Genomic DNA, 12,995 nt, shown 5'->3' with positions numbered 1-12,995 from the left:
GTTGAAAGGAATCCATGAGCCCTCATCGCAAGAATATATCATATCTCCTCATAAGCTCTAGACAAGGGGACAAAAACCCCAGGGTAGTTTGGGCCTACCCTTCTTAACAGCACCCTCTGCCTTGTTGTCTGCAGGCTTTCCTTTGCTGTCCCACAGTTTGACCAATTTCCTTGAAGTCTGCAAACACCCATCTCTGTTCACCACCTTACTGTCATCCCTTGCTTTCACCCATGTCTCGTCAACCCTCACCAGCTGTTCCTTGAAACACAAAGCCAGAGTCTGGTCAGAGGGTGTCCTCTGGCACCACGGCTCAACCCTTTGAGGGACATTTCTTCCTCCTTGTGGCCAATGTATAACTTCCAAGGTCCACGTTGTGGCATTTTGTTTCTCCTGCTCTTTCCTACTAACAAAGAAAACTCCATCAGGGCGGAAACCCCTCCTGAAGTAGGCACCCCAACCCATCAGGCTCCTTGCGGCCTGTCAGCCAACCAGACAGAAGTCACCTCACCAGCACCTTCCACGCCATGGGCCTGCTTCTGGCCTTGCAGCTTCTTGGCTAGACACAGCCAAGCCTTGTGCCTCCTGCTGTCAAGTCATGGACTCAAGCAGAAGGGACAGGACAACCCATCTGGGGGCCTTCTTTCTGTCTGGGTCCTCCTGGCTATGGAGGCAGAAGGGATCCCCCAGTCAGCATGCCAAGCAGGTGCCTTCTGCTGGCCTAGCAGGGCCACTGCCAGATGTCAGCCCAAAAGTCCAGATCCCAGGGAGAAGTCAAGGGTGACCTGCCAGCTACAGACAGAAGTGACCTCACAGTCCCTTTCTGTGACACGTTCCTGCTGCTGCCCTATCCACTGCAGAGGCAGAAGTATCCTCACAGTCCCTGCCACAGTCACATTCCTCCTGCTGGGGCAGGAGATCCTGAGAGCTGACCTCTCTAGTCCTTTAGGCACTAGGGCTCACCATTGTGGGTTACAGAATAAAAAGAGTTTTAATTGTAAGGTTTTGTGTTCTTCTGTGGTTAAGGTATGGGCAAGCTCTCTGCTTTAGGGTGTTTTTAGGTCTCCCAAGAAGTCTAGGGTTAAAGATAACATTTTAATGTTAGTGTTAAGAGAAGGGATTAGGGTCAGCAAGTGAGTAAAGGGAAGGAAAAGGGCTATGGGATGATTTTTTTTTGAAGTTATATTTTGAGTTCAAGCATTAGAGTAATGGTTTCCTGTCAGAGTGTTGTAGTTGCATTTAGGTTCAGGGATTAAAATTACTGATTAAAATAAGATAAGGACAATACATGACTGTTTTAAGTCAATGTTACTAGTGCAGTTACATCTTACCGCTACAAAATCATTAAATTCTGCTGGCCATGCTCCTCTTGCCACCCCAAAATCTCACATCTCTCTTGTCCAGGCTGCTCCTGAACTCCCCATATCTTACTGGGATCAGCTTTCTGATGACATTCATGATCATAGAGTATCTGTCTCACCTCTGTTCGCTATTCCCTTCCTGGGAAGGAAGTGGCGTTGTAGTCAGGAGGGAAAAGGACAAAAAGGTCTTAAAGAGCATCGTGTACAATGTGCCCATCAGCTCTGACCTCCACAAAATTACGCTTCCTACCTACAAGTTTTGTTTCCCAAATGGTTTCTATGGATCCAGTGTTACTTTTCCCAGGCCCTCATGCATGCTTCATTTTTGGTTGTCCAAGGATGGGATAAGGAAAGCCAAGGAATAGATGGAAGTGCGCTTGGCAAATGATGCAAAGAATAACAGGAAGAGATTCTATAGATACATGGCTCAGAAAATAAAGGCCAAGGAGAATGTACCCCCTCTGATGAAACAGAAGGATGAACTGGTAATGACAGACATGGGAAAGGTGAGGGACTCAGCAACGTCTTTGCCTTGTTCTTCACTGCCAATCAGGCTCCCTAAGTTTTTCATTTCCCTGAACCCATAGATAGAGGCTAGGGCACAAAGTCCCACCTGCTGTAAGTGAAGAGCAGATTTGAGACCACCTGATGAAACTCAACAAGTACAAGTCTATGGGGCCTGACGACATGCATCCCAGGGTACTGAAGGAATTGGCTGATGTAGTTGCCAAGCCTCTCTTCATCGTATTTGAAAAGTCCTGGCAGTCAGGTGAAGTCCCTGCTAACTGGAACAAGGGAAATATCAGCCCTGTTTAAAAAAATGTAGAAAGGAGGACCCAGGGAACTACCAAATGGTGAGCCTCACCCCTGTGCCTGGCAAGATCATGGAAAAGATCCTCCTGGAGTCAGTGTCAAGGCACATGCAAGACGGAGATGTGATCTCAGGCAGCATGGCTTCACCAAAGGTTAAATTGTGCCGGACTAATTTGGTGGTTTTCTACAACGGAGTGACCACATCAGATGACAAGGGAAGACCGTCTGATGTTATCTACTTGGACTTCTGTAAGACCTTTGACACAGTCCCACATGACATCCTGGTCTCCAAATTGGAGAGAGACGCATTTGACAGGTGCACCATTCAGTGCATAAGGGGTTGTCTTGAAGGTCACACCCAAAGAGTGGTGCCTCCCTCACCTGGCCGTGGTCTCCCTGTTTGTCAGCACTGTCCTGTTTGCCTGCCTGAAGCTCCCCCCAATCTCTTCTCCATCTCTGGACTTGGTGGTGTCATTTCTGTACTTGGTGGTACCTCCAGCAGTGAACCCCCTCATCTCCAGCATGAGAAACCAGGAGCTCAAGCATGCAGTGAGGAAACTTTTTCAATACATGCTTCTTAAGCATCAGTGATGTATTCCAAAGATATATACTTAATAATAAAATATTATCATTCATATTGTCATTCATATTATACATCATTTTTATAGCTACTAGTGTTATCGTAACATAATCAATAATACTAGTCCTAACAGACATCAAAGGGTATTTCGGAAAATGATACAGCATTTTAAAAATTATTTTTCTCTGTTAATATTTGAACAATATTTTATTTTGTTTTTAATAATCTAATTCATAACATTCTGAAAGTTACATTTTGTGTTAGCTTTGACTATTTAATCTAATGGACATACAGAACCAGGCTTCCTTGGTAGTTAAAGGCAATAAAGAACTCAGCTTAAATTCACTGGTCTCAGTATCCTCCTCATCGCATCTCTGCTGGTGCTGGGGAAGCAGTCCCAGCATCCAGGAGGGGCTCAAGCCCAAGAGCCCAGCTGCCACAGGTAGGAGCAGTGTATTTGGGTTTGACCTTGTGTATCTAGGTGACAGTCCTGTCGTCTCTACAGCAGGGCTGGCACAAAGCCCTTTCTATGTGCCTCCCTCACCTGGCCATGGTGTCCCTCTTTCTCAGCCCTGTCATGGTTGCCTACCTGAAGCCTCCCTCCATCTCCTCCCCATCCCTGGATGCCCGGTGGCAGTTGTGTACTCGGTGCTGCCTTCAGCAGTGAACGCCCTGATCTGTAGCATGAGGAGCCAGGATCTCAAGCATGCCTTGTGGAAATTGATAACTAGATGTGTTTTGGATGCAAGAAATTCCCTATCTGCTTCTGCACATGACTTGTCATGCCAATAAGTGGGGGAATAGCCAATATACTTTGTTTTGTTTTGTTTTGTTTTGTTTGTGGCTGTGCATATTCTTAGTACAGATATTAATTCAGCTAATGTTGCCCATTAAAATGATACTGTTCTTCACCTTTCCATTTCAGTTTGTACCTTTCAAACATAGCTCAAAGACACTGTGCATGTGGAGCCACACTCTGTGTGAATGTAAACAAACTGAAGGAGCCTGCACTGCCTTCTTTGTCTGACGTCCTTCCTCTGAGACCTGGTCGGGCTCTGCAGGGGCAGTGCCCATGTGCAGGGGTGCAGAGGAAAAGAGTCCCACCCCAGCAGCATGGCCAGGGAGCACCAGTGCTTGGGGCATGCAGAGCTGCTCTCTTGCCACTGCCACTCTCTCCTGATGAGCCCTGCTGGTGGGGTCAGGCCTGGCTGCTCCTGGAACTTGGTGCCAGTGCTGCTGTGGGGTTGTGCTGGGACTGCAGGCAGGAACAGGCAGTGGGCAAGGCAGTGGCACAGCTGGCCTCCACTGCAGCACTTCCCTCCGAAGGGGGGATCTCTTCCAAGGTGCACTGACCAGAGCTCAAGTGCTCAGTCTGGTGTGAGCAGGCAGAGGAGAGCTGTGCAGCCCCAGGGCATGCAGCAGCCCCAGCAAAGGAGCCTGGTGAGTGATTCCTTGCAGCCCTGGGGCAATGGCAGTGACCCCATGAGCTGGGTCTGCCTCCCAGCCTGCCCGGCACAGACCTGCAAAGTGCCCCCATACCCCGGGCACCACAGCCTCCTTGCTCTGCTGAGCAGCACCTCTGGTTGTCATGTCAGAGATATCAGCTTTGGCCTAAAGTCATCCTTTAGGGCTGAAGTGTGTCTAAGTGGGAAGAAGTGGGAAAAACAACCCATTGGCACTGCCCCAGGGACTCTGTGCATCCTTGCAAGAGACTACTTCAGGAGAGGATAGATATTTTAAGGACCCAAAAGGGTATCAGTGGCCTTTTGGCATAGCTGCCTTGGAGATGGAGGACATTAAACTGTTGTCTACCTTGCCTTGGTCTCTCAAAGGACTTTTCTGTTGTGGGGTTGATGAGGGTTGAAGGACAGCTGGTGCCAATCACTACCACAACCGTGCACCTGAGTCAGTATAGCACCAGCTGAGTCCACTAACTGAGGACTATCGTGGCCTGAATGAAGTCATGCAATGCTGAGTTCTGCCATGCTGGACACGGTAGAGCTTGCATGAAAACTGGAATCAAAAGCACTGAAATGTTTTGCCACAATTGATATCGCTAATGCATTTTTCTCCATCTGTTTTCCAGCAGCGTGAAGGCCGCAGCTTGCTTGCAACATGGAATCAACTGCCCCAGGGCTGGAAACACAGCCCTGATGGACTATGGTCTGACCTAGACTGCACTGGAAGCTGCTGAACACCTGCACTACAATGATGGTATCATTGTGTGGGGTGACACAGCAGAGGAAGTATTTGAGAAAGGGAAGAAAATACTCCAAATCCCTCTGAAAGCTGATTTTGCACTAAAAGAATTTAAGGCCAAGGGACGTGCACAACAGATCCTGATGCGGGCTGGCCTGGGTCAGGGGGACCATGCTCAGGGACAGGTTGAGCATTGGTGAGGGGCTTCTCAACAATTGCATGGTGCATCACTTGCTCTGTATATATTCTTCTTATTATTATTGTTATTATAACAAATTTATCTTCCTTTTCAGTCCTTTCAAATTTTAAATCATTCATTATTGTCTGGGCCCTTGTGCTTGGTGAAACGCATCCACTTTGTCTACACCTCAGTGTCACCTTTGCATTGCCTTTGTCTCCTTGTCCTCACTGTGTCCGTTGTTCTGCTCTAACGAGCTCCAAGGGAGGCTGTGTCAGTGCTGGCCCTCAGGGAGACACTGTAGGAAACATACATCTGACCTGGACTTCTGGAGAGATTTCTTCAATTGTTTCTCAGTGCCTGAGGCTTGTGGGCTCATCACCAAAGCCCCAGAGGGGTGATTGCAATGCCTTGGGCTGGGTCTCTGGTGCTGAGCTGGGCCAGGCTCCTGGGACAGAGAGAGTTCCTGGCAAGAGGGCCGTGGTGCAGAGAGACAGCTGTGCCCAGGAGCAGCTCCTCTGCACAGCGCAGCAGGTCTGGGGGTCAGACCGCAGCTGGCACGGGGAGAGGAGAGAAGGAGAGAGGGCTTTGAAGCAGTTGGGAGTGGGAGGATGCTGAAAGCTGCCTGCAGGAGAAATGTGCACAGCCCTTGACAAGGTAAGTGTCTGGCTGTGGGTCCATGCAGCTGCAGGTCCTGGAAGGGTCTGCTGCTGAGTCTTGTTTCTGGGAGGGCAGTGGGCAATGCAGTAGGCTTTGAGAGTCCTGCTGGATTGCACTGTGAGGTGAGGACGTCTGGCAGAACATCCATGGAGAGCCATAACCCAGCTGCCCCTGGACAGCCAAGAGCCAAGTGATAAGCCTCCTCCAGACACTGAAGGGATGGAGCTGAGATGCTGGGACAGCCCAGCTTATGGATACTCATGTTAATCCATGGGGTGTTCTCCTGGGACACAGGCTTCTCTCCAGCAGGATGCAGCTCTCTCTTGGCATCCTTGTGTTCTCCAGATGCCCCAAGGAGAAGACACCTCTGCACTAAGGCCATGTCCGTGCTGCTGAATGGCTGTCTGTGGGCAGCTGGAGTGAGGCCTCTGCAGCCCTGGCGAAGAGGGAGAAGCTGAGATCCTGCTCATGCACTTGCAGACAAGGTGAGGATTCTGTCCATCTGCAGTGGGACTGGGGCTTCTCTGCTTTAAGCTGTCTCTACATATTGGGAAACCGTAGAGAGTGCTTGTTGTACTAAGCGTAAGAAAATCTGCCTTGCTCTATACTGGAGGGAGGTGTTCTTTGCAACAACACTGCGAAGTTCATGGATCTTATAAGTGGACTGAACTTCATTTTCCCCCTTGTTCCTGCTTCCTGAATGCTTCACAGCAGGAAGGACTCCTCTGGAGCCCACATGAATCCCCGCTTCCAGTGCCAGCCTCAGAAAGAATCAGCCAGGACTCAAGCAGTATAGCTGCAGAAAGATTCTCCTGCAAAGAGAGAGGCTTGGGATGAGAGTGCTCTAAGACTTTCAATATGTTTTCCTCAGAGAAGTCTCTAACTTTGTTCTGCCTTCTCCTTTTCAACAGACAACTGTGTTCAATGTCAGAAAATGCCCAACATCAGCTCTCTGAGCGAGTTCCTCCTGCTGGCATTCGCAGACACACAGGAGCTGCAGCTCCTGCACTTCGCACTCTTCCTGGGCATCTACCTGGCTGCTCTCCTGGGCAACGGCCTCATCCTCACCTCTATAGCCTGTGACCACCGCCTGCACACCCCCATGTACTTCTTCCTCCTCAACCTCGCCCTCCTTGACCTGGGATCCATCTCCATCATTGTCCCCAAAGCCATGGCCAATGCCCTCTGGGACACCAGGACCATCTCCTATCAAGGGTGTGCTGCACAAGTCCTCTCTTTTGTCTTCTTCTTTGGTTCAGATTTTTCAATTCTCACAGTCATGGCCTATGACAGCTACGTTGCCGTCTGCAAGCCCCTGCACTACGGGAGCCTCCTGGGCAGCAGAGCTTGTGCCCAGATGGCAGCACCTGCCTGGGCCAGTGGCTTTCTCATTGCTGTCCTGCACACGGCCAACACATTTTCCCTGCCCCTCTGCCAAGGCAATGCTGTGGACCAGTTGTTCTGTGAGATCCCCCAGATCCTCAAGCTATCCTGCTCAGATGCCTACCTCAGGGAATTTGAGCTACTTGTTTTCAGTTTTTCCTTAGTCTTTGGTTCTTTTGTTTTCATTGTTATTTCCTATGTGCAGATCTTCAGGGCTGTGCTGAGGATGCCCTCTGAGCAGGGCCGGCACAAAGCCTTTTCCATGTGCCTCCCTCACCTGGCTGTGGTCCTCCTGTTTGTTAGCACTGTCATGGTTGCCTACTTGAAGCCCCCCTCCATCTCTTCGCCATCCCTTGACCTGGTGGTATCAGTTCTGTACTCAGTGGTGTCTCCAGCACTGAACCCCCTCATCTACAGCATGAGCAACCAGGATCTCAAGGATGCCTTGAGGAAACTGATGAACTAATATTTAAAAAAAAAAAAAGCCCATTGTCTTCTGCATATGACTCATAAAGCATTGCAGGAACAAGGTTTTCTTTTGGTCATTTTTCATACTCTGGAGAGTGCCATCACAAGCTCAGAGCTGTGGGGTGTATGGGCAGGAGGCTCAGCAATGACTGACCAAGCCATTGCTCACTTGCTCTTTGGGGGATAGGATTTCCCAGAAAAGCAGGGCCTGCTGTATGTGCATGGGAGACATGGAAAGAGAAACCCAATGCTGGTGACACCAGGCACATCATATGCATGTGGAGAGATGAACACGAAGGAGCACAAAGGCCATCAGCTATTCCTAGAAGTCTCATGAAGGCCAGCTGGGCAGATAGCGTCACAAGGCCAAGTAACGTCCTCTGCGAAGCCACCTGAAGGCAGCTCTGAGATGTGCCTCCTTGAACCGATGTCTCTGTGCCCATTCCTCATGTCCTGGGGTATCTCAGAGGAGGGCAGAGTAGGGCGAGGCACCGCAGGACTGAGGTGCCTCCCAGCCTCTGGCAGTGGCTGCACGAGCTCTCTCTAAAGGCCTGTGTGTAAGAGGTCTGCTCAGATGTGGACACCTCACACAGCCTGCCATTGCCCTGTGTGATTCCAAGAACAACCCCCAGTGTCCCTGTGAGATTCCTGTAAACCCTCTTGCATAGGTTCATTGCAGATGCCCCTCTCTGTTATGTCACACTACCCTGCCTTTCTGGACCAGGCTGTCAGGCATTTGGATCAGCAAGATTTCTTGGCACTTGAAAAATGTGGACATCAAATGCATCTTCAGGAAGGGCAAGAAAAAGGATTGGCTGAAGTGCAATTGTCACCTCTAGCACTGGGAATGTGATAGGGAAAGTCTTGCCACAGCCATCTTCAGGCAGTTGGAGGAACCAAAGGAACTGCTGAAACAGAAGGGGAGGGGAAAGAAGGGAATGAGGTGAACCTGCACTTTAGCAAGGCCTTTGCCATGGTTTCCTGGGGTTCCCTTTAGCCACACTGGTGATGTTTGGACTGAAAAAGGGGATGATGTTTTCGGGGGCAAGGTGTCAGTGGTACAAAGTCCTCCTTTCAGCAAGTTACCAGCAGCATCCCTCCGTGATGGGCACTTGGGCCAACACTGTTGACACTCTTTGTTATCTCTCTTCATGATGGCATGGAGCGTATTTCTCAATCTCAGTCTTTTAAACATGCATTATTCTTTAATTCAATGACTCTCCCTCAGAGTGCTCTTCAAGGACAGAATAAATGGAGGAGAAAAATAAAAAAGGAAAAAAAGAAAGAAGCATTAGCATTGTTGGGAAATGTGTTTTGGTAAACGTGTGTTTATGGAAAATGTATTTTCTTAAATGTTTGCATAAAACTATTGTTCAAGAAAGCATAACTTGATTTATTGCACTTCTCCATGGTGTTGTCAATGGAAAACTGTGAAAATAAATAATGAACATTCATAGAAAAAGAAAAAAAAAGTGTTGGCAAGGGAGATTATGTCAGCTATTGCTTAGAATCCTTTTTTGCACAGCTTTGAACTGTTTCCTCAATCTATTTTAAAGGCTGGTTTCAGTTTTCCAGTCAGAGGTGGACACTGCCTCCAAGATTTCCTTGGATAGCCGAGGGAACCAGTACTGGGTCTGGCTGGAATGTTAACTTTCCCGGCAGCAGCCCATACAGTGCCGTACTCTGTACTTGTAGCTGGAACAGCAGTGTTATCACACCAGTGTTGTGTCTACTGCTGAGCAGCAGTGGCACAGCATTGGGCCTTTCTCTAACCCTCCTAGGGGGTGGGCAAAAAAGTGAGAGAAACATCACTAGGGCAGCTGACCTAAACCAATCAAAGGGATATTCCATACCATGTGATGTCACACTCAGCAATAAAAGGTGGAAACAGGAAGAAGAGGGGAGGGGTGGGCTCTCGTTGGGAAAACGTCGGCCCTCCTCTCGAACACCGGCTGCGTGCGTTGAGGCCTTGCTTCAAGGACGTGGTCAATCATCGCTCGTTTGTGGGAAGTAGAGAGTAATTTCTTTCCTCTGCACTTCCATATAGCTTTCATTTATTTTGTTTTTTTGTTTTCCTCCCTTCTTTTTATTTTCCCCTTTTTCCCCTCCCTTTTTCCCCTTTCCCTTTTATTTCCCCTTAGTTAAATTGTTTAGTTCATGGTAGTCTTTATTTAATTATTATAATTATTTCCCTTTCATTAAATTATCCTTATCTCAACCTGTGAATTGTTCTTTGCTTTACTTCTCCCCCTCCTCATCTAAAGGAGGGGGAGTGAGAGAGTGGTTGTGGGGTTTAGCTGCTCAGCACGGTAAAACCACCACAGTGGTACACAAGGGAATGGCAAATGTCCTCCCTGTTGATCATACCCGCCTGTCTCTTCTGGACAATCTGCCCCCATCCAGCACAGCACCCCAAGCTGAGGGACCTGTCCCCCCACACCTCAGCAGCTCTTCCATCAATGTCTCAGCCTTGTGTCAGCAGGCAGTGATCCAGCTCCTCCTGCCTGTGCCCCAGGCTGAGGGCATTGGGGCACATCTGGGCTGCAGCACCTCAGCTGTGGCACAAGGGCCAAACTCAGGCTTGTCCCAGATCCTGTGCCAAGAGCCTGGGCATGAAGAGGCTTTCCTTCACAGCAGAGACAAGCTGCCGTGGATGGCAGATGGCCCTAGGAGGATGAAATAATTGGCCTGAAGCACAGTATGCCCTGGTGTTCCTGAGGCCAGAAGGAAACAGGCCTGGGCTGTGCTGCCCTGACAGCAGAGGGCCTTTGTGGTGTTGGTGCAGCCCTGAGGGCCAGTGCTGGAGCTGGGGCTGATCTCCAGGCAGGAGAAGGGGCTGCTGAAAATGTCCTTGTCTATGGGCATCCTGTGATACAGGGACACAGAAAAAAATCACTGGGCTATGTCTTGACTGAGTAAGGGATGGGGGTAAGATGCAGCAGCAGTGTTTGCAAACCAAAGGACACAAGTGGAAGCCCCAGTGTGACGTGCCTCATAGCCATGCACTGCCTGCCTCTGCTGGATACAGGAAGGACAGACCTTGGCTCGCTGCAGCCCTGGGAAACGGTCACTTGCTCATAAGCACCAGGTCTGTCAGAGATGCCCTCGGGAGTGCCCATTAAGTACCAGGTATGAATGGCCAGAGCTGTCCTGTGGGTCCTGTGCTGCCGGTGTCAGCTGCATGCTCCAGTGGTGTTGGGCAATGTTGGCATCTCAGGTAGCACTGCAGGCCTGGAATTGGCTATTACATGGAGCAGCTGCCCCGAATTTCATTAGGCAATGTAGGGATGTCCATGAGACAAGTGCCGTTACAGTCCCTGGAAATGGAGGGAAAACCAGATGGAGAAGAGGGAGAGAGAGACTCAGCTCACCCTGTGGCACAGTTCTCCATTGGGTCAGGTGGATGCCTCTACAGGCTGCCCTGAGCCTACTGAGGAGGGACAGGTTTAGTTGTCCTAAATGGGTGCATTTGCTGTCATTTCAGCTGGCCAAAGGCATTCCCCACCAGCCTCCAAGGGGATGCCCCCAGGTGCTGCCCTGTCCCTCACGGTTCCTCCACGAGAGCTTGCAGATGCCTGCACGTACCTCTGCCCCCGACATGTCACCAGGTGTTTGCAACTCCCAGATTTCTTCCATCTCCATTAATAATCCTGGAGATGAGACAAGGAGCTCACCTGCAGCTGCCCATGTTATGCACACCTAAACTGAGTGCAGAGGAATCCCAGGTCCTGTGGGTTTGTGGCAGGCATGGGAGGGATCTGAGTCCCATTCCAGCCCCAGGACAAAAACCCAGCATGAGATGCCTCGAGTGACTCTGCTGAATCCCTTCCTTAAGCAGAGGGTTAAAGGAGTTACTTCCATGACCATGTCTGCGTGTCCCACCATCAACTGGGATGAGAAGAGAAGACTGCTACAGATAATTGTTTTTGTGCTAAGAGAAAAGAGCCTACTGTCAAGAAATGTGTCTGCCCAGGTGAGGGCTGGAGCCCCAGGGATTCCTTCAGGCTGTTTGCCAGCAGGTTCCCCTGCAGCCCCAGGGCCATGTGCAGGGAGCCTGGTGGGGGGCAGAGCAAGGGAGGCCTTGGGCTGGGCCTCTGCTGCTGAGCTGGGCCGGGCTCCTGGGCCCAAGGGGGGAGCTCCTGGCAAGCGGGCAGTGCTGCAGAGAGAGCTCTGCCCAGGAGCAGCTCCTGTGCATAGCGCACAAGGCTGGGGGCACTGCCTGCAGCTGGCACTGGGAGGGGAGAGAAGGGAAAGAGAGGTTATGGGCTGTGTGGAATATGAGAATACTAAGAGCTCAGAGGAGGAGAAATCTTCTAAGCACATAACACGGTCTGTTTCTGCAGTGCAATTCACAAGAGTATCATGGAGGGTTTTCCTATAGGCAGAACTTCCCACAGCAGATCAGGCTGGATACACTTGTTTTTCCTTTAGTGTGGAGAAGCACAATCACCAGAGCAGGGGTTCCCTGCTGCAGGTTCAATGTCCAAGTCCCAAGGGCTCCCTTCTCGCGGGCCAGCTGCAGGCTGTGAAGCCGAGGGTGCAGGCAGGGGTGTCCAGGGCTGAGGTGCAGAGCAGGGTCCCTGATGTGCCCCAGGGGCTGTGTGCTGGGGCAGGGCCTCTGCCGCCTGCCAGGCTCAGCACTCAGCCTGCCCGGGGAGCTGCCCAGGGCACTGCAAAGAGAAGCTGTGGGTGGAAGGAGCCCCCCCGGCAGGGCAGGGTCCTGCTGCTGGTGGGAGGCTGCTGCCTGGGGCAGCCTGTTCACAGCTCCACAGCACACCAAGGGAATTTCAAAGGGAACTTCACTCTCATCTTTCCTTAGCCTCTGCTTTCAGTTTTCTCTTCTTTTGGCTCACTGGGAATAGAAATAGAAGCTGTTATTTCCTGGAAGAGCCTAAGACTCATACGCCATCAGAAGGAAGTTTAGAAGAATCTCCAGAAACTCCTTTTCCTGCCTCTCAGCCCATAGAATGCTCCACCACCACCTGTGCAGTGTCAGCAGGGTCTGTGTGACCTGGTCTCTCAGATATGCCCCCAGTGAGCTGCCCCTGGGCAGAGCCCTGCTGCCAGGAGGTGTCTGCAGGGCAGAGCTGAGCACCCAGCAGGTGGGATGGGGGCTGTGAGCTGCAGGCAGGAGGCGTGGGGACAGAGACCCAGCTGCAGGCAGGGACAGCTGCAGGCTACACATCCATGGGCAGGGAGTGAGAGGTAGCTGCTCCCAGAAACATGGAAGGGGGTCTTTTGAAATTTCTCTGCCACCCCTGCACTGTTGCTGTCTTCCACAGTACGGCCTGTAGTCTCTTCCGCTCCCCCAGCATGGACCACCAGAGATATTGGCATGGGAACTTGTTCATGATTC

Source organism: Netta rufina (assembly GCF_964035555.1).
Source record: "Netta rufina genome assembly, chromosome: 18".
Taxonomy (NCBI): Eukaryota; Metazoa; Chordata; class Aves; order Anseriformes; family Anatidae; genus Netta; species Netta rufina.
The sequence above is the reverse complement of the archived record's forward strand: the minus strand, read 5'-3'. Positions refer to the sequence as shown.